Raw genomic sequence first — 22,860 nt, 5'->3', positions numbered from 1 at the left:
TGTGTTGAGCAAAGATTCAAGACACCTTACGTCTTTTGTAACTCCGGAGGGTGCATTCCGCTATTTGAGAATGCCGTTCGGTCTGGCGTCGGCTTCCGCAGTTTTTCAACGCCTTATGGGTAACCTTTTTAAAGAGACTGCGGGAGTCGTCTTCTTTCAGGATGACATTCTCATTTATGGAAAGTCGGAGGATGAACATAACAGTAGAGTAAGAACAGTTTTAGGGATTTTAAGAAAATTTGGTTTGACATTAAGAAAAGACAAATGCAAGTTTTTCAGGGATAGTGTGGATTATTTGGGTCACCACATCTCGGCTAAAGGAGTGGAACCCAAAATGAAATTGTTAGACGCCATTCAAAATGCACCAGAACCATCAAACAAGGATCAATTACGTTCTTTTCTGGGGCTAGTTGAATATTACGCCAAATTTGTTCGTAATTTTTCTGATAGAACTGTGTCTTTAAGGAATTTACTAAAGAAAAATGTCAAGTATGATTGGTCACAAGAATGTGCTAACGATTTTACATTACTTAAAAATGCAATTGTACAAGCACGTCCCCTCAAACTTTTCAACATCAATGACCAATGTATTGTAATTACCGATGCCAGTAATGTGGGTCTTGGGGCAGTATTGTCACAGAAAAGATTGGATGGTAATGTAGAGGTTATTGCTTTCGCCTCCAGAACTCTTCGTGGAGCGGAGAGCACATATTCAACCATCGAAAAAGAGGCCTTGGCTTTATGGTGGGGTGTACAGCATTTCAGGAATTTTCTGTGGGGAAATCACATTGTACTCAAGACTGACCACAAGCCTCTTGTTGACCTTTTCACTACTAAAGGTGGCGGGAGGGCTTCTCCTCGCATTGCCAAGTGGCAATACAGGCTTAGTGAATTTGATTATCATCTAGAATACGTCCCTGGCATAAGAAACAATGTGGCTGATTGTTTGTCTAGGTTGCCTCTTCCTCATGATGATTTGGAGCACTGTAGTGATGATTTAGAAATGGTGTGTGCAGTAAGTTCCTTATTTGAAGCTGGAATTACGCTGTCAGAGACTGATTGGAAGTTGGCTGTATCTGAAGATAGGAATTTGTGTTGTGTAATGGATTACTTGGTTAATGGTTGGCCCGATGACAAATCCTTGCCTTCGGAGTTAGTACCGTTCAGGAGAATTTGTGATGAGCTATCTTTAATTGATGGTGTCTTACGTAGGGGTGGTTTATTGGTGGTTCCGAATGCTTTTTGCAAAAAAGTCTTGGAATTGGCTCATGTTGGTCACTTGGGCATTCGTGCGATGAAGAGAAGAGTACGTGAAGACTTTTGGTGGCCTGGAGTGGACAAGGCGATTGAACACTGTGTTCGTGCTTGTAGTGCTTGTGTTCTTAGTGACAAGTCCCAAGTCACATGTCCTTCTCCGGTAACTCCTATACAAGTTCAGGAATTGCCTTGGCATAAATTGGCATTTGATGTGGCTGGTCCATTTTACAATCTTGGGGCGACTCCGAAGTATGCTTTGGTTTTAATTGATTACATGTCAAAATGGCCGGAGGTTAAATTTGTTGAGTGCATGAATTCGGCTACTGTTATTAATTTTTTCAATGACATTTTTTTGCGGGAAGGTTGGCCTGAAGAATTGGTGTCTGATAATGGCACTCAATTGGTGTCGAGTGAAATGGACAGTTTTTTCAAGTCTCATGGAATTAAGCACATTCTTACCTCTTTGTATCATCCTTCGAGTAATGGATTGGTAGAACGGTTGAACCGTGTAATCAAGGATCAGTTACAACTAGCCAGCGTCAATAGTTTGAATTGGAGGAAAGTAATTTCTGACATGTTGTGGGCATTAAGAGTTACTCCCAATTCCAGCACGGGTGTCTCACCTTTTACTTTGCTCAGAGGTAGAGTGGCAGGTTCGGAATTGAACAGGGATTGGATGTCAAGGAAAGATGTTGATGTAGTCAAGTTGGGCAAGGTAGCAGATGTCAGAGCATGTACTCAAGCTAATTATGCTCAAAGTAGCTTTAGGTCGTCCCCAGTACAGCCGGGGGACTGGGTGAGGATCAGGAAACCTGTACTTTTGCGTAAAGGTTTGGCTCGCTTTTCTCCTCCTGTTCTAGTCAAGGAAGTTAAGGATCATGTGGTAATTCTGGAGAATGGAAAGATTTGGAACAAATCTCGTGTTTCCATTGTTCCTAGACATAAGGTGGAGTTTGTAAAGAGCAAATTTGGTCTAAAGTCTAATAATGTATCCACCCCTGACTCAGGTTCAATGTCTCCTGATGCCAGTCCAAGTGTTTTGCCTGTTGCTAAACCAAATGCTGAATCTAATGGCACAATTACTAAACGTTGTTCCACCAGGTGCAAATTCGTTCCTGGAAAATTTCGTGATTTTGTCACATACTGAACGTTATTAGTCATACCTTGTAATTTAGTCATGCATTTGTTCTGTTGAACCATTAATTATAACATGTATTTAATTTTATTTAGGGAGGGGGTGGGTTTAGTGTGATCATTCATTTTTGTTTATTGTAATCAATTGAGGGAAGGGGGATGTGTTGGGATGTTACTGTGGCTTTAATGATGTCTCCACGAGAGCGCTTGTTGCTGTGTTCTGCGTGGAACTCCTGGGACAGCAGTTGCTGCCGGGAGAGCTGTCGTCTGGACGATAATAAAGGAAGTCTTGAATATAGTGGTGGTAATTTACTTCCTTTCAACCCCTTACCTACTTTTATCCACCACGATCACATCTGAACATAGGAGGGAGCTGGATCCCGGAGAGAAAAGGCGGGCGGGGAGGGCCACCCAATCACTGGACAGACACACACGGTGGGTGGACCGGGGTACCGACTCACAACAGATTTGGGTGCCTCGAGGAAGTGGATTGACTCCCACACAGGCCTACTGATACCCCATCAGTAGCAGACTTATCCTGTCGCTTTGTCTACCCCCTGGGCCGATCTGTATCCCCCACTTTACAACCTCAATTGGGTCGACCTGCTTCTTCCTCACTACAACTTCAGTTGGGGAACTACAATTTAACCGCAGGGGAAATCAGTTACAAAGAAAGGGCACCCGCTGAATTCCCTGCGGGCATCATAACATCTAAATCAATTAAAAATAAAATGAATGACATAGATAAGCCCAAAGCAGACCCAAGTAATAAGGATAATTCCCCCCTTGAAACCATGCCGAAAACAAGGTTAGCGGTAACGGATGGTCTGTCCCTCACTCAGCAAGGCCAGTCTGGGCCACGCAAGTGTTCTCTGGCACTTACTGCCACTGATACGCTGGCGGCTCCTGGAGTAGTATCTATACTCTATGGAATGTCGCCAGGCTGGCCAACAAATTAGATTCCATTGAGTGGGTGGAACTAATTGAAGGGCATGACATATGCCTATTTCAAGAAACATGGGCTAGAGAAAAATATTCCCGTACAGGATATGCTTCCTTTGAGACACAGGCAAAATGGGGTGGAAAGGGACGACCATCAGGGGGCCTTCTGATTTGGGTGGGATCCCATCTCGGTTGTAGGGCTACAAAACTGGAAACGTACTCAGTTGATTTCCAGTGTGTATCCTTGGAGTGGCCAGGTGGTGTTACTGTAAAACTGATTAACGTATACTCAAGATCGGTAGGGATAGCAGCCACCTCGGGAACAATCGAGGACTTAGCGCTGTTCCTTGATTCAACCACTCCTTCCTCCTCACTAATAGTCGGTGGAGACTTTAACACTCAGTATGAGCCCCTCCCGGACCATCTGACAGGCTTAACAAGCGAAGAGGATGAACTTTGGGATATTCCCACTTTGGTGGGCCCCCCTATAAAGGCCTGGACACCACTTGCCACGCAAATAACATCCCTCACGCTTCGTCACTCGTTGAGGGCTTGTAATGGGCGGATTAAAGGGGATATCCCACCAAAACACACCTTCAATAGACCCGGATATGAGTCGCGTATTGACTATATCCTGGTTTCTGTGAAGGATTGGGCCAAAGTTAGGGACTTTGGAATACTAGCCAGGTCTGACAGTGACCACAATTTACTCTCACTGAGATTTGCGATCCAGGGGTCCCACACGAGTCTGGTAGAAGAAAACTTAGCATACCCAGCTGACCTAGTTCTAACTAGCAATAGACGCAGAATTAAATGGTTATAGTTGCTGGAGAACCCATCTAATATCCAAAGGTTGTACGCGTCAGTCGTCCCTGCACTAGAAAAGGTTGAGGCCCTTAGGCACCAGCTAGTCAATGACACTGAGCTCTCTGCTCAAGAAAAAGCCGAGGTACCTATCACCTTGCTAGCCACTCCTGCAAAGCCCAATGAGTTAGGGGCTATTCATTCTGAGCTATGCACTAACCTGGCAGAAGTGCTGAACCCGGTAGCCAGGTCAAAGAAGTTTAAGAAGAAAATAGCCTCTTGGTTCAATGCTTCATGCAGGAGAGCAAAGGCCGATCTATTAGAGTCCCTTAAAATACGAGAAACTCAGAGCAAGATCAGGGAAAAGCGGTTAGCTTATAAGTCCATCCTTCGTAGCGCCAAAATAGAATGGGATGAGGAAAACTGGTCCGAAATGACAGCTGCCCTTATACTGCGTGATGCCAGAAAATTCTGGCAAATCGTTAAGCATGGCTCAGCTGAACCCCTAGTGGCAGTGGAAGCAAACATAGCAGCCCCCGTTTGGGAGGAACACTTCAAAACCCTGTATAAACCACACAATCGGGACCAATTGGTGACCTCATCAGAAGTTACAATGTACCAACCCAATGGAAGTGTAGCTCCAATGAATGGATTCACTTTGGCAGAAGTCAGTATGGCAATCATGGCCCTGGCTGCTGGAAAGGCGCCAGGTCTAGATAGGTTGCCAGGGGACCTATATAGACATGAAGTCACAATTTGGGCCCCATACCTTAGGGTGCTGTTCAACGCGATTCTGAATGGCATGACAATCCCCCCAACTTGGCTGGGGGCAGAGATAGTCCCAATTTTCAAGAAAGGATCACCTCTGCTCCCAGTCAACTATAGCCCAATAAGCCTGATAGACGTTTCACAAAAGTTGTTCGCCAGGCTGCTTTTGGACCGACTGTTGAAATGGATGAGGGAATATGATATCCTGAGTCCCTTCCAAGCGGGCTTCAGGGAGAAGGTCTCAACCATAGATCAGGTCTTTCGGCTTGTCCTCATTTTTTGGAAAACGGTGCAGTTGGAGGGTGGCAGCCTCTACACTGTATTTGTGGACCTGAGGGCGGCCTTCGACCTGGTCCCCCGCAAAAAGCTCTGGGATGTTAGCCAAATTGGGGGTCCCTGAGGGTTTGCTGGAGATGATTGTTCATCTCCATACTGCCAATTTTGCGCAGGTGAGGTGTGGCAAGGAGGGAGCCCTGTCAAATAGGTTCCCCGTTGGCAGGGGGGTAAGACAGGGTTGTGTGCTTGCACCGACCCTGTTTTGCCTCTACGTCAACGGGGTTATCTCCCATCTAAACAGGGTTGTGAATTCTGATGCTCCCAAGCTGGCGGGCGCCAGGGTGCCGGCGATCATGTTCGCCGACGATACCCTGTTGCTTTCAAAGTCTGCAACGGGCATCCAGCGTGTTCTTGATGGCTTCACGGACTTCTGTGGGGAATATGGTCTAGAAATTAACACCGTAAAGACCAAATTTATGGTGCTTAACCCCCCACCTAAATTCAGCTTTAGCCCTAACATCGGACAGAGTAGACTCGAAAGGGTGAAAACTTTCAAGTACCTTGGAGTGATGCTAAATGATAGACTGACCTGGAGTACGCACCAGGAGAAGGCACTCCTTAAATTGATTCAATATTCGGGGGGTACCATGAATCTCCTGGGTAACAACAAATCATCTATCCGGCCCGTTGGTCCTCCTATACAGATCTACAAGGCACAGGCAAGGGGGGCTGCCATGTATGGGTGTGAGCTTTGGGGGAATGCAGTAACATCAGATCTGGTAAAGGAGGAGAACAAATTCGTCCGGAGGGTTGTAGGACTCCCCTCCAGTACGCCTCTTGTTCCTTTAAGGTTAGACTTAGGGATGCGACCATTAGATGAAGAACTGGCTTTTCGCCCCCTGGCCTACTGGCGCAGGTTGTGGGTAACTCCCGAATTGGCCAGTTACAGACAGGGACTACAGGAGGTGCTTGCTATGCCCAACGCTGGGAAAATCAAATGGCTGAAATTCATCAAATCAGAGTTGGAGGGTCTGGGACTTTCAGAGATGTGGTATGATCCTCTAACCAATTGCCCACTTTTTCCCAAAAAGAAACTTGCGAAGATATACCATGATAGTAAATTAATGGAACTCCTACAGCACCAAAAACCTGGCTCATTAACCGAGTCTTTTGTATGCATTAAGGACACATACAGCTTCGAACCAGTTCTAGATAAACTGTATACTCCCTTGCTTAGGAAACTATATTTGCAATGGAGGCATGGGTCCCTCCCACTTCGAGCATTCACAAGTAAGTGGAGTGAACAATCAGTTAGCATGTGTCCAGCTTGTAGAATGACCGATGAGTCTGAACTCCACATACTCTTTTTTTGCCCTGTTTACCGTGGGATTCGCAAGAAATGGATAGTTCCCCTATGCAGAAACTTGGGATTTGGAGAGTGTCAAGCTGCCTTTAGAGTTCTGAAATCAAATCTGTCGGACCACATTGTTTTTGCAGTGGCCAAATATTTGGGTGCCATTTGGTTTCTGAGAAGAAAATGCCTTAAGGCTGGCCACTGACTCTAACGCACCAAGGACATGTTATTGTACTATGAAACACTGCTTTTAATGAAAATGGATGATTTTATGAAGTATAAATCTTATCTTTTAATAATTCTATGGATGTTATGAATGTCTTTTATGGTGAAAAATTTTACCGAAATAAAGATTTATGAAATGAAATTGGTTAAGCTCTACACATATACGTTGCAGCCAAATAAAGATCTACATTTGACCACAGTCATCTTCCATATGGTCCCCCTTTCCTTGTTCAAATATTCTGCAAGGTCAAGGCAGTCCCTACATCTTGTTCCATTGTGCTTATCCTTTTAGCATTCACAGAGCATATACTAATCTGGGTATATAAATCAATTGGTTACCCTCTTTCTTTAATTTGGTAGGGAATCAGGTTGTTTATCTTATGATGGTACTTCAAACTTCCATCTCAATGTGGACAGGTCTATTCATTTCTATTGAAGGATATTAAAGTTGTTTATCCATTCCTACTTATCATTTTGCATGTTTGTCATTATAATTGTACATACTCACATAGAGGGTCTTTGTCTTACTGCCCACTAAGGATAGTTGCTGTCTTTTTATTCAACCTTTATGCCTTCAATTCGACAGTTTGACGATATTATTAATTCCTATGTTAAGGGTTGACATAAACCAAATATTAACCCTCTGGATTTGTGTCAATGTACACTATACAAGTCTGCCATTTTTCTGATACAACACTTACCCTTTGATGAGGGTACTGTTCAACACATCCAATCCCTCTGTTAGAAGGTCTCTGCTTGGGCTTTTATTAATTAACCCTAGCGATCCTATATCCGCCACTGTGTACTATGGGGCGAGACTCGAACCTGTATGATAAAAATAAACAGGTCTGGTTGTAGGCATTTAACATTAATGATATTCTCTTCTTTTATTCCAAAATGAATATTCATCCCAGCCATTTGTGCTTTCCATATATTATTTGTTATCGATCTGTGATCCTGCCATTACAAGCTCCATCCTAACCACACCATAATCCTAATCATACTACCGGTCTAACCGATGGCGGTTTCTTGTTAATGGAATTTAACGGCACGCTCAGTTGCCTATCCTTGTGTTCTATGTATTCTACATAAGACACAATTGTCAGTTCCTCATTTCTAGAATGATAAATATCGTCCTCGCTGTTTACCATTTTAAATAGGCGTAAAGTCTCATGCGCCTTGAAATAATCTAACATTACAGTAATCAACGTTTTATTGTTTCTGACCCTTACTGTCTAACAATACGGCCGTATTATGTACATGTTGATGTTTTTAATTGCACCAAGTAGAGTGTTTAGGATCATATCTAAATTTAATCTAGTGATTTTATATAAAACAATAAATGAAGAATATGATTCCATGTGTTGCGACATATTTTTATAATTAGATCCCCTATGGTTCACTGTATATTGCTGTGATTGATCACACTATAATTGAATAACACAGAAAGGAAAACATTTTTGTTAATATTTTGTATTTCCCGGTCCTTTCTGGTCTACCTGGGTAACTCTCTCTTTTGTGGAGATAAATCAATCTATAACAGCTAGGGTATTAGGTTCGGGTGACGGGTGGGTCAAACATCTAATAAGTGTCCAACGTAGTAAATAACCTGCCAAGAAATTCTCTGGGTGGAATCACTCCATATGAAATCCTTTTTGGTACTAGAATGTTGGTTGAAGACCTAGATCATCATACTTCAGTGGTAGAACGAAAACGCTTTGATATCAAAGATCGTTTGGCTGTTTTACAGGACTTAAACGAAACAAGAAGTATAAGCAACACCATCCAAAAGCCAACGACCACTGAAGAAAAACCACCTGTCCCAGCATGACCTGTCTGGATTCCAAAGATTGGGGATCTGGTCAGAGAGAAAATAGTGGATAAGAAGGAATTTGGGCCTTCTTATAGAAAACCAGTACCTGTACTAGCAGTCCACGGATCAAGAACAGTGTTACTGCCGCCCCTTGCTGGTAAGAAAGGAGAACCGGTCTGTATCAATTGACCTGGTAAAACCACATCATGTGGCCGATAATAAGTAGTAGGCTCAGTGGACTCCCAAGGGTAAACAACCTTTACAACGAAACTTTTACAACGCACTACCATTACAACGCGGTCAATACAACGCAAACCATTACAAGGCATTGCGCTGGGGGGTGCTCTAGGATAGGGAATACGTTTAATTTACTTTTTTTTTTTTTTTTTGGGTTATAAACTTTTATTCAGTGACAGTACAGACACACAGCTCTATGCCTACAACCCTGAGGCCGGCAGCAATGTAAATGAACTTCAAGACCATCATGGTAGGATCGGCAGATCTACAGAGCAGGAGCCCCCCAGGGAACAGTGGACGACTTGCCTCTTCTCAACTGCTGCGCACACATTCCCTAGGTACCATGGCCTCCCCATCCTAACCTCGCCCCCCCCTGTTGGTGCCCACCCAGCCCCACTATGTGATTAGGTGTGTTGGTGTGGAATGTCTGTCTATCCCCTGAAACCCAGTGTACAACCTCTCTTACAACTACCCCTCACGAACCTACCCCCTTCCCCCCCTTAACTACCCCCGTGCTTGCCTCTGCGTGACTCCCAAACCTATGTCACCTCCTAACCCGTCCTCCCGATCCGTGACCTACCCTCCACCCACTCCAAACCTCAGTGACCCCTGTGTACCGTGACGACCCGCCCTGTAAGGAGCACACTGGAAATGGCGTTCAAATAGCACGCTGCCACTAGCTTCCCACCACCCTTGAAGACTCACCCAGCGACGCACCCAGGCCTCCACTAATCACTTAATCCGAAAGAATCGAGCCCCGAGCCTCAGTGTCCTCCTCCCCGATCTGGTTCTCCTCTTCCTCATGTCCCGAATCCGCGTCAGCCTTTTTGGTAGCATACGTCAGGCACTGGTCCCAGAAATTTTTGGGTCTGCTGCGAGGGGGTAGAAGCTCGCTATAGAGCTGCGACTGAGTGCACCCATACAGCATATCTCTGGACCACCCATCTTTGGTCGGGAGAGGACCTCGCATCCAGCACCGCGCCACCAACCGTCGGGCCATTATTAGTCCCAGGTCTGCAAGGCGACGCATCGCCGGCGGGAGAATTCTGGAGTGTCCCAGGAGTGCCAACGCCGGGTCAACCGGTAACTCGGTCTCCAGTATGTAGCCCAGCTCATCAAAAATGTCCGCCCAGAATCTGTTGATGCCCGGGCATGTCCACGCAAGATGCATGAAATCCGCCACTGGAGAGTGGCAGCGATCGCACTCCGCTGATTGTCGGAGGCCATACCTATGTAGGCGTTCAGGGGTGTAATACATTCTTTGCAGGAATTTAAAGTGGATGAGTCTATGTCGAGCGTTAATGGAAACCCTTCTAGTATTGCGACAGCAGTATTCCCACATTGAATCGCTTATGTCTGCCTGCAGATCCCGTTGCCATGCCGATCGAGCTTTGGAGATAGTCTGTTGGCCGCAACGCTGACCCATCCGATACAACCGGGAGATAAGGTGGCTAGGGGACGGCGTTTTGATAACGTACGACAGTTCCGGGGTTTCAGGAGGCTCCTGCATGGTCGCACCCAACGAGTCCCGTAACGCCGCACGGATCCTGTGGAAATGGAAACGCTGCATTAGTGTGGCAGACGGCCTGGATTGTGCCAGCTGTGTCCAGGTGATCGCCGTACCCTCTTTGAATAGATCTCCCAGCTTGAGTATGCCCAATTGTCGAAGCGCACACAGGACCCCCTTCTCCCGTAGCGGCGAGAGCCACACTGCCCAGTCTATAGGGACAAGTGGGGAATACAGTAGGTCGTGTCCATGTCTCCGAGCCAAAGAATGCCACGCATGATTAGTCGCCGTTATGGAGTCCAATGTACCAACCCGACGCGAAGCCGGTTCAAACACTGTGGCCGGCGGGGGGAGAGGGGCGGCGAAAAGGGTTTCAAGTATCACGTGGGGGATGTTGCGATCCCCGTGAGTCCAAGTATGCAAATGTGTTGCTTGCGCAACTCTGTAGTATCTCTCTAAGTCAGGCGCCCCTAATCCTCCTTGCTCATATGGGAGCGTGAGGATTTGCCACTGTATCCTCGGTTGCTTGCCCCCCCAGGCCAACCGCGTGAGAGCCTGGGTCAGCGTCTTGAAGAAAACCTTCGGTAAGGTCACCGGGATGGTATTGAACAAAAACAGGAACCGAGGCAGGACAATCATTTTCATCAGGGCTATGCGACCCGACAGGGATAACGGTAACCTGCACCATCTGTCAATGTCATCGGACAGTCTGGAATAGGCCACCCCATAATTCTCCCTCACCAGAACATCTGGGTCCGGGTGCAATTGTATGCCCAGATATCGAACCGGGTCATCCGACCACTGTAGTGGATAATCCATCTCAAACTTGCTTGTTGCCGGGGTCAGTGGGAATGCGACGGATTTGCTCCAGTTTACTCTCAGTCCTGATAACGCTCCAAACTGCACTACTTCCCGCAGCACAGAGGAGAGATTGAGCTCTGGGTCTCTAACATATAGGAGGGTATCGTCAGCATACGTGGATATGCAGATCTTGTACGTAGGGAAACTGATTCCCTCGAGACTATGATATTCCCTCAGTGCGCACGCTAGAGGTTCGGCAACGAGCGCATATAGCAGCGGCGAGAGAGGACAGCCCTGCCTGGTACCCCTGCGTATTGCGAAGGCGTCCGACACTCTGTTGCCCAGGCGAATTCTAGCTGATGGTTCATAGTATAACGCACCTATCATCTGCAGGAAGGGTTCTCCCAGGCCCAGCTTCCGTAGCACTCTAGACATGAAGGGCCATTCGACAGAGTCGAACGCCTTTTCCATGTCCAAAAATACAGCTAGCGCCTTACACTCCGGTTTAACATGTTGCATTGTCCCCAGCACCGTGCGTATGTTGTAGGTAAGGCTCCTGGTAGGGATGAAGCCAGCCTGCTCCGGAGCAACCAGTTCCGGGGTCAGGAGAGCCAGGCGTGTCGCCAGAATTTTGGCGTACAGTTTAGCATCGACGTTTATTAACGAGAGTGGCCGGTATGAGCTCCGTTCTGTCGGGGGTTTTCCCGGCTTAAGGAGAGTAACAATGAGTGCCTCTCGCATGGTCGGCGGCATACAGCCTTCCTGACATATGCCGTCGAACAGAGTCGACAGGTAGGGTACCAGCTGGTCCCCGAAGGCCTTGTAGAAGCCAACCGTCAGCCCGTCGGCACCCGGAGCACTGCCCGCGCTCATGCTGTTCAGGGCGTCAACTATCTCTTCCCTCTGAATGGGCATCATCAGGAACTCCCTCTGTGCGTTTGATAGCTGTGGCATTTTAATAAAGCCTAAGTAATCATCTATTGCCCCTTCCATGCCGGTAGATTTGGCCGCATAAAGAGTGGAGTAGAATTGTCGAAACTCATCTAGAATTCGCTCTTCGTCGGTCAGGAGCTCTCCCGTACTCGACACCAATTCGCCAACTACAAGCTGTCGCCTTTCGCTGCGAACCATGTTGGCCAGCAGGGATCCAGGCCTCCCACCTTCGCCATAAGTGCGTGCCGTAGCATATTTGCCCATGTGTTGGACCTCCCTATCAGCTTCCGCATTGTATTCTGATACTAGCTGTTTAATAATATCTAGTGTGTCCCCGTCGGGGCCTGCCTGCAGCCTCTGTTCCAGCTCCGCCAGACGCGTTTCCAGGTGTTGAAGCCGCTGCCTAATGGACTTAAGGACGCTGGAGTGTTTGGCCATAGCTACACCGCGTACATACACCTTGAATGTCTCCCACAGCGTTTGGAAGTCTTCCACGGAGCCCTCGTTGATGTCAAAGAAGTTCTGGATCTCCTCTGCGAGTTCGCCCCTAAACACTTCGTCTAGTAAAGAATATGGGGGAAAGCGCCACGTGAAAGGGGGGAGACGAGGCGTCGGCAGTTCGAGAAGCATGAGGAGAGGAGAATGATCCGAAAGTGTGCGGGGCAGAATCAGACAGTCCCTCACTCTGCTAGCCAGAGGCCGCGATGCTAGCCAGTAATCAATTCTCGTGTGTATCTCGTGGTAGGAGGAATAATGCGTGTAGCCCCCTCTGTCATGGTGCCTGTTTCGCCAAACGTCTAGTAAATCCAGACGCGTCATTGCAGTCTGTAGCACCGCTGCCGCCGCCGACGGACTCCTATGCGGACCCGCTGACCTGTCCAACATCGGGTCAAGAACCAGATTGAAATCCCCACCCCAGAGCATCCCTGTACATTCATACAGCTCGCATTTCTGAGCCAGTGTCGTGTAGAACTCCGGGGAGTCAAAGTTTGGGCCATACACATTCACCACCATACAATCAAGACCCCTGCCCTTACATCTGCTGAGTACATATCTGCCCTCAGTGTCGGCTTCCAGGAGCGTCAGTTTCAGTTTGGAGCCAGGGTTAACCCAAATGAGAGTTCCCCTAGAGTGTGTTGTGAACCCAGAAGCTACACTACAATCCACCAGACCCTTGTGATGAAGCATTTTGCTGGTCAAAGGCAAGTGAGTTTCCTGTAATAGTGCAAGATCTATGTGGTGTCTGCGCAGGTAACTGAGGACTTTACGAAGCTTCCTGAAGTCATTTAAGCCCCGTACATTCCAAGTCAAGATTCTTAAGTGTGTAGGTTCCGGCTCCCTCAGTGCCGTGAGCTCAGAAGTATCAGTCCCACCCGCCATGGCAGAAGATAATAAAGTTGTGGAATAGATTCGCGTTTACTGCGGCAACACAGTCAAGCAGGAGAAACGGAAGGGGAGCAACAGCTGCAAGCTTATTGGGAGGTCCCCACACAAATTGGCAAAGCACATTTTCAATCAATAACAAAAAGAACAGTCCAAGTCCCAAAACAAACCCCAACAGTCCACCCTCCTCCCACAGCTGACCCTCCCCAACTCGGTCACTCAGGTCCCTGTCCCACCCGCCCCTCCCCAGCCACCAGTCCAGAAACCCCATAGCCAACGGCTCGTGGGCAAAGGTAGCCAGCCACAACAGACTCACCTAGTAAGTCTCAACTCTGTTGCCCCGAGTCCCCACCCCCCGTCGTACACCATCAAGTATGCATCAGCCCATCAAACCGCAGATACAACTTCTGCATTTCTCCCAGCTATGCCGGGAAGAACTCCCCCTCCCCCCCCACACGCCCCCAACGCTGCAACCACAACCCATCAAATAGTAATAGGCAGAGAGAGCAAAAGTCACAATGGGTGCAGTCTATCACAACAATGAACAATAACTGTGCCCGCATCCCACGCCCTCTTATCTGTGACATCTCGGCAGTAATTAGTCCCTCCGGATCCAGATCACTCCAAGCACACACGACCTCAAAAAGGATCAGTCAGCAAAACACTATACCACAGAGCAGTTATCGCCAGGTCACTCCTGATGGTCCACATGCTGCTGCCCGTCTTCTTCCTGAGTATCCGCCTGCTCTTCCGGCTTGTCTCGAGCCCATTTCTTCAATGCTTTTTGCAACTCCACAGGGTCCGTGAAGATGTGCGAATGGCCCTGCCTATTCACACGCAGCTTGGCTGGGTACAGCATGGCGTAATCAAGGCCCATGTCTCTGAGTCGTTTCTTGTGCGGCGCAAAGTGCTTGCGCGCCTCCTGTACCCGGGCCGTGAAGTCAGGGAAGATGGAAATCACTGATCCCTCGAAGCGTAGATCACCCTTGGAACGCGCCAACCGAAGTGCCGTGTCCCTGTCTCTGTAATTCAAAAGTTTCGCAATAATTGGCCGCGGAGGGAGACCCGGATTAGGACGTGGGCCCAGCGACCGATGAGCACGTTCGACCACAAACATGGACGAGAACACTCCTTCTCCGAGCAGGTTAGTGAGCAGGGTTTCCACAAACTGCTCCATTCGGCCGGTCTGAGTGGTCTCCGGCAGGCCAAGGATGCGGAGGTTGCAGCGACGGGACCGTGCTTCTAAATCCTCCGTCTTGTCTTGCAGAGTCTTGATCAACGTCTCCGCACGGCGTCTCGCAGTATCCAAGTCAGTCTGGGCCTCCTCCACCTCCGTGATGCGCCTTTCCGCCATGTCATGCCTCTCTGTGTGTTTGTCGAGACGCTCCGCCATGCGGTCCATCCTATAGGACATGGCGTCCATCTTGGTCCCCAGCGCCGTGATGTTTGTTTGGATATTCAATTCCATGGATCGAAGCATCGATTTTATCTCCGAGTTATCCTCCGGGGGTTCCCCCGCGGGCAAAACCTCGTCCCGGGGCGCCTGTGGACTCAGCACCTGGACCCTCCGCTGCGAAAAGGGGAGCTTGCTCTGGGTCCTGTCTCCCTTCCCCATGTCTCCTTTGGGCCTGATATGCCCCCGCCTTTGCGTGAAGGGGAAACTGGCCGCCAAGTAAATACTGCCGCTTTCAAACGTCCAGAGCAGCACCACTGGGACTTCAAGGAGATAGCTCGGCGCCAGATATGGGCACCGAGACCGTCGTGATACCGCTTGGCCGGCGAAGCAGCAGGTCCGCCACAACCAGATAGTCCAACCGCCGTTGGTAATGCGGCGGGGCCTGGGCCTCGTGGTGAATAAGCAGCAGGAGAGCGGGGGGAGGTGCGCAGTCCCCCGTGTGCCCGTGCTTTAGTCCAGGAGAGGGGCTGATCTCGGGCCGGGCGGACCGGCCAAGGCTCTCTGGGTGGGTAGGAGGGGGGAGACCACAAGTCACTGCACTCCCCCTTCCACAGCCAAAGTCTGTGCCTGCTGCCGTATGTACCCCTGGCGCCCCGGGTCCGCGGAAGGCCGCGCGTGCACCCCCGTCCCCTCCCGACTCCTCACCGCTGGTTTAAGCGAGGGCCAGGTCCGCAGTGCAGGTAATGATGGCCGCACTCCCCTCGGCTGCTCCTCTGAGATCTCGCCGAACCCAGCAGAGGGTCCCGACAACTGGCGGTGCAGCCGCCCAGTCTCCGCCGCACGTCGCCGCACGCAACGCGGGCACGCTGCTACTGGAGACCGCGGACCACGGGCCTTCCAGGAGTTCCAGCGAGGCAGCCCGCCCACTCCGCCGGAGCTGTATGGATCCGTCTCAAGTCGGGTCAGCCAGGCCCCCAGGCGATCCGCGACACTGTAGAGGGGAGGGGGGGGTCGCAGATCGTGGATTGAAGCAGGATATTGGAGGATAGAAAAACGGTGTCGACGGAGCCCCGGGACTATGCGGCCATTTTCCGCGGCTGCTAGCTCCGCCCCCAATACGTTTAATTTACTATCCAACACCTTCCCTAGTGTCCACGGGGACTGGAGTTGGAATAGTAAATTAAACTATTCACTATCCAGCACCCCAAAGCGCTATGCGTTGTAATGGATTGCGATGTAAAAACCGCGTTGTAAAGGCAGGCGTTGTAATAGCCTGCGTTGTAACGTCATACATCCACTCCCAAGATGTAGCAGACGACCAAATCTTGCTACTATCCAAGAGGTTCAAACTGACTCATCACCTTTGAAGAATCTGCAGTAGGAAAAGAAGGACTATGCAACAAGGCCATGGAACTTGTACCTCTTGAAACCCAAATAACAGTTCGTCAAGAAACTCCTGTCTACAATGATGTTGCATCTGACTATACAAACATGTCAAGGGAACAAGCAGCTCCAGCGATTTCAAATAATCCGGATGCAATGCCAACTATTGACAGAACTGCCTCTGGCTATTTCATCAACTTCTATACCTTTTCTGAGGATCCCAGTGAACCTGAAACAACGCCAACAAACACAACTTTTTCACCAGCTTGCAAATACATATCTGGTTTCACCATGGGTTGAATTTTGGATTGGGTTAGGTGTACTTTATCTCCTACTATGGTTCATTCTTGTTTTAAGTTTGAGAAAGCTGATAGATGGAAAACATATTAAAATGGACACATCAAGTAAGAACATCAACTTGCTCCTGAAACCACACAAATCATCTCATTGTGAACAACGAGACCTGTCATCAGTGAACATCATAGCCGTTCCTCTACCTGGTGGAATAGAACTAAATATGACATTTATGGCCCTGTCGAGCTGCTGAAGATTCCACATCAATTTAAGGTTTCCTTGAGTGATTTTGTTACACCAAGTACATTTTCTGATGATTGGGACTTTAAAACTGTTAATAACATGATGGCAGACTTAGAAATGTCAGGAAAATTTGCAAAACATGAATACTTAGCAGGTTCATCAAATTATGAAGAAATGTATTGTTTTAATCATTTTGGTCATAATTATTTGCACAAATCTGCAAACCCTAGAAATGTTTTGACTTCTAATCAATGGGAACATTGTCCAACACCTCCAAAAGGTATATAATCATTCATTCTCCACAACAATTTTACCAACATCTTGGAAAGGCTCGGTCCGATTTCCAATACATAAGAAGGGTGACCACTCGAACCCGGCTAACTACAGGCTCATAGCCCTACTCGATATAGAAGCCAAGGTATATGCCCGCCTATTACTCAGGGACTTAGAGGCTTGGGTGGATAAGAACGGCATTCTCCCGCCTTCTCAGACTGGCTTTAGGGCCAACAGTTCCACCTTGGACAATATCATAACGCTGTCCTACCTCTCGAAGTAAGCCGTCCCGCGGAATAAATTGCCCCTGTTTTGTTGTTTTATTGACTATTCCACGGCCTTTGATAGAGTAAACAGAAGTCGGCTATGGGCAAAACTCGAATCCTGGGGGGTCCCTCAAGCCCTGCTCAAAGCCATAAAAGCCCTCTATGAGGGGACATGGGTACGGATGAAACAGGGATGTGTCTTGGCCCCCCTACTCTTCAACTTGTATACAGCGGACATGGGGCAAGCCCTGAAAGATGCCAATTTGGTACCTCCGAGATTGGGGAGGCTGGTCTTGGGAACACTCCAGTATGCAGACGACACAGTGGTCATGGACCACACCAGGGTGGGGCTTCAAAGAGCATTAAACAGTCTTGCAATATACAACGAGGAAAACAGCCTACGTATCAACGAGAGCAAGACAAAGATAGTAATCTTTGGTAAATACCAACATAACAAACAAGCAACATGGTCTTTGGGTGAGCATAGAATCAGTACAGCCACATCCTACAATTATCTGGGCGTATTGGTGTCAGAGAGGGCCACTGCAGCCAAACATTTAAAGGAGCTCAAACCGAGAATTGACAAAATAATCCTGTCCCTTAGACGCCTTAGTTATCGCCTAGTTAGCCCATCAATAGAACCGATGTTGACTGTACTCAGGGCAAAACTGATTCCCGCTATTACGTATGGCCATCTAGCCTATCCAGGAGCATTTGAGAAAGTTATCAATGCGGCCCAGATGAAAGCCTACAAGTCTGTGTTACAGGCTCCCAGACAGGCAAGGAACATCAGGCTAAGGCTGGAAATAGGCTTGAAACGCCCGGAGTTGGTCTTACAGGGAGACTTGTTAAAATATTATATCAGAGTACTGAAAGCCCCTGAAAACAATCTTAAACATTTCTTAAAAATTATATTTGGAGAAGCGGGCTCCCCTTGGCACTCTAAGTTGAAACAAGGAATTGACCTACTGAAAATTGAGCGAAAGAGCTTGCCCCTTCATGAAATTCCTTATTCTGCCTGGGCCCAAGCAGTAAAGCGCCAAGTTCAGACCATCTCGTTTGAACTGGATCGGTCATCACTCCGGGACAACCCTCTCACATTGGGCCCTGGATAACTCATACATTCCCGGCAAACCCCAACCATACTTGCAAGACTCACTCTCTACTCAAGCAAGAAAGAAAATTCTGTATCTGCGCCTCCTGGCCCTTAGAATCGTGGATTTTAACCCCAAATGGGCATGAACTGACGGTACTATTGCCTGCCGATTATGCAACTACCGTAGGGAATCTTGGTTACACCTTTTATGCTGCTGTACAAAACTGGCTAGCGACCGTCACCGTTTGCTGTGCCCAGCCCTACGGAATTTGGGCCACAGAACTTGCAGAGAGGCCTCAGATTGGTGCTTTTCAGAAATTACGACTTGCCTTCTTGCTAGGGTTGGTAAGTTTATCCATCAAGTCAGAACTGCACTTGATTCACATCAAAAGGCCACAGAACTCAAGGACCCTGTCATTTAGCATCTGGTGTTCTAATCATGCTAGTTGTCACCTAATTTGGGAAATTCTTGCACAGCTATAGGAATCACTGGAATTATAAATTTAACCAGGGTCTCACAGGGGGCTTTTTAAGAATTTTTATATTGACAATTGGCATTATGGAGTGTATAACCCTGTTGAACTTTCACACAACTTGAGACACTCGGAGGCTTTCATTTTTTTTTCTTTTCTTTTTTAACGGCCACAAAGCAGTAAAAACAGTCATTACGCTATCTTAAAGCTGAATATCGGGTTTTTAAACGGGGTAGGGTTTTTTGGGTGGGGGTGATGTTTATGTGTTTTATACTGTATAGATTTTAGGTAATCGCCCAGTTAATAAAAGATTCAATTCCAATTCAATACCTCCAAAAGGTAGCTCTAAAACATTCTATAGAAAATGTTCATACTTTAAAGGTTTTAATGCCACAAATCCAGAAAGCTTTTACTTTAAAAATGTTAATAAGACAGGCATGAAAAGTATGTTAACAAATACTAAACAAATTTATTATGTGGCCTTTTATGCTCAATTGTCCACATTAGGATTTGACTTTTGGAAAGACAAATATTGAGACAAAAACTGTTTGGGGCACAAAAGACCGGCAGGTACAAGCTTTAGAAGCATTATTCAGAGCCTGCATCATCCCAGAACAAATACTGTTCTTAAATGAAACTGTTCAACAGACATCTTGTCTTTGCATGGCTAAGAGATTTTAACAAACTGTCCATACCTAAGCCCTTACCTGATAGTAATATAACTACAGATGAGGAGGTAGATGTAAATTATATTTTACAACAATACAGAACTAATCCTGAATGGAAAACATGGTTAATCTGGCCAACAGACACAAATAACTGTCAAGATAGATTCCTGAACAAGACACAAGGGTTTACAGTAACTAGGCCAGATCCAAGATATGGCAAGAGACAACATCCAGGGATACTAACAACTTACAGTGTAGAAAAACTGTGCCTTGAATGGCTACAAAACTCCACACTCCCAGATATAAAACAACACATAACTTTACTTAAATATGGCATTGTAATAAAAAGAACGAGGACAAGACATACACACATCAAACATAAAACACACGCTCTATTTCTTAGTACTTCTGTGACTCTGGGACTTAATGGTGTGAGGAGGATAATCAGAGTTGTTTAAATGCATACTTGTTTCCTCAATCTTTTGAACCTCATGAGCCTCCTAACGTTGGGGACTCTCGTGCCAATCTGCTATCTGTAAGTAATACAAAGTATCAGGGTTTTAGCTAACATTCAGGGACGATATGGGACCAAAGGAAACTGACTAACTGCAACAGCAAAAATGTGGTCTACATGATCACCTGTCCCTGCGGCCCCGAATATGTCGGGATGACGACAAGAGCAGTCAGAATACGAATGAGTGAGCACAAGAGTAATGTGAGGTGCAAGAAAACCACTACAAAGATGGCTTCTCATTTCTTGGACGCGCAATACTGTGCAAACGACCTCAAGTGGACTGTGATAGAACAGCTACAGTCAGAAAACGGTCTGTTTCAAAAAGAGCAACAATGGGTGTTCCGCCTAGGAACCCACATCACCGGCCTCAATGATGATATACCATGGGGGCAATTGAACTAACAGAGACATGATTGACACGCACTTTACGTTCCCTCTAACACACATCCTGCCCCTATTATACTCAACACTCTGAGCAGGATTAACATCCACAGCCCATGCACAACATGAATGTTGAGCCCCAAATCTCCAGGGCATAGGTACTAGTCAATGAATATAATACAACCCCTCAAGGGTTCGATACCCGTGCCCATGTAGGTATCGTTTGAGAAGGAGCAAACCTTTCTCCTTCTGTTTATCTCATTTCCCTCTGTCACTTCCCTATACCTGCATACAGCATACGTAACAGTGAACAGCACCAAGGTCTTGAGCGTATATTTATTTTGGACTTTTGTATTATGTACCACTACCTTCTGAATAAACTCATTCTGCATATATTGCTTCAAACTATAAAAGTTCCGAACACAATAATTCAGGCTGGTCAAGAGTGCAAGAGACGCACTCGGCAGCCTTTCATATGCGCATGCGCCTAAGGCGAGACTCCTGTATCTCGCGGCCGCGCATGCTCGTGTAGGACTCAGCGTACAGTGAGGGCGCATGCGCAGTAGCATCGCGCCTCACCCCACCTGACGGATGCCAACTAAAACCATCACAAGCGCCGGAACACCCAAACATGGGCAAGGAACGCCATCCGGTCCATAGGGTCATTGAGTCCTAATTGAAGCCTAATTGACCACGAAACCGGATATAAATAGCGCTCCTCCTAACGCAAACCCGCATTCACAGTGGAGCCGCGTATGGAGCAAGAAGGAGAAATCCTCTCCTAGGAATCGTGAGTATTCAGCTAGCAAACAAGCGGAAGGTCAACCTTAACTCTGTAAGTAAAGAAAACCCTGATACTGTGTATTACTTACTGGTAGCAGATTGGCACAAGAGTCCCCAACGTTAGGAGGCTCATGAGGTTCAAAAGATTGATGAAACAAGTATGCATTTAAACAACTCTGATTATCCTCCTCACACCATTAAGTCCCAGAGTCACAGAAGTACTAAGAAATAGAGCGTGTGTTTTATGTTTGAAGTGTGTATGTCTTGTCCTCGTTCTTTTTATTACAGGGTGCACCATCACAGGTAGAATGACAGCATTTGTCTAGTGATTGTAGCCCACACTATATATATTTTTCCCAGGTCACTGAACCATGAATAACACAAGGAGCGGAATGCAATATCATTGTTTCCCCCCCCCCCCTTCCTTCCTTAGGTTTTGCTAGCTGCAGAAACCTTCGATACTTTTGCTGTAGGTACATTTTAGCCTGCATTACATTTCACTTTTCTGTAAAATACTATGAATTTTGAATAGAGAAACGTGAGTATGGTGGGGATTTGTGCACTCTGTCCTGAAGAAGGAGTTCCACTCCGAAACATGTTGACGCACACAAGAGGTGATGTACATTGCATTACATAAACACTCCTAAACTCACCTTTTTAGCAGTATCAGCCCGGGGGCCCATTAAATATTTTTTTGAGTTCACCCCACGAGCCAGGTACTTTTTAAGTTATCACTCACTTTAAAACCCCACCACTCACTCACATTTACATACAACCCTCACATGCACCACGCATAGTCATTGAAATAAGTGCTCTCACGTAGTCGTAGGTAGTAGCACGCCGCATCCTGTAGAGGGGTGCGAAGACCCCAATGATGAAGCATGACACTAAGGGTCCTTTTGGTGTGTGAGGGGTATTTTAAAAACACTACGTGCTCCCCACCACTGTAGGGAACACTCTTTACCCACTGGTGGATTCTTTTTGCTTTATTTATAACAATGTTACAACATGGCCAGTCTCAATTACGTTCTATAATGCTGCTAGGCTGGACGTTACAAAACCTACGTTCTGGCTATGTGCCTTGGCGTCTAATCAACACCACGTCACTGTTTACTGTATTTAACAAATCTCTTTGGCCAGAGGGGAGCAGACCATACGGTGCTGAGCATAGAAAAACTGGAGAGATTACCATTGACCGTTTCTGAGAAACCATCAGTTGAATGGATAATACATGGCACCATCACGATACCAGTGACGATTTTCCAGTTTCAGTATTGCTTAAAACATACCAGCAGGCCTGTATGAAACGTTGGGTAAAGAGTACATAAAGTCGACCTGGGATTTACCATACACACACAAATTTTGGAGTGGGGAAAATGATGTATTTCTCAGTGGTAAAAATTGCAAAACCACGTTAAGCGGTACACTTCTGTGTCAAGGCATTAATTTGTATGGAGCCTGTGAGGGTTCTTCAAACAACTTATCATGCCACCTGCAGGGTTCCCCGGCAGCAGTGATAGATCCAATTTTTAGGCAGCTTTCAAATGGAAGCTACATAATGCTGAATGATCACAGCTGTTGTTGAATGATGCCATGGACAGCCCATCTGGTTAGTGTGTCAGCCAGGGTCACTTGTTGTATGCAAGTATTGTTTCC

The sequence above is a fragment of the Lissotriton helveticus genome, chromosome 2_1 (assembly GCF_964261635.1).
Source record: "Lissotriton helveticus chromosome 2_1, aLisHel1.1, whole genome shotgun sequence".
In the NCBI taxonomy this organism is placed as follows: domain Eukaryota; kingdom Metazoa; phylum Chordata; class Amphibia; order Caudata; family Salamandridae; genus Lissotriton; species Lissotriton helveticus.
The sequence above is the reverse complement of the archived record's forward strand: the minus strand, read 5'-3'. Positions refer to the sequence as shown.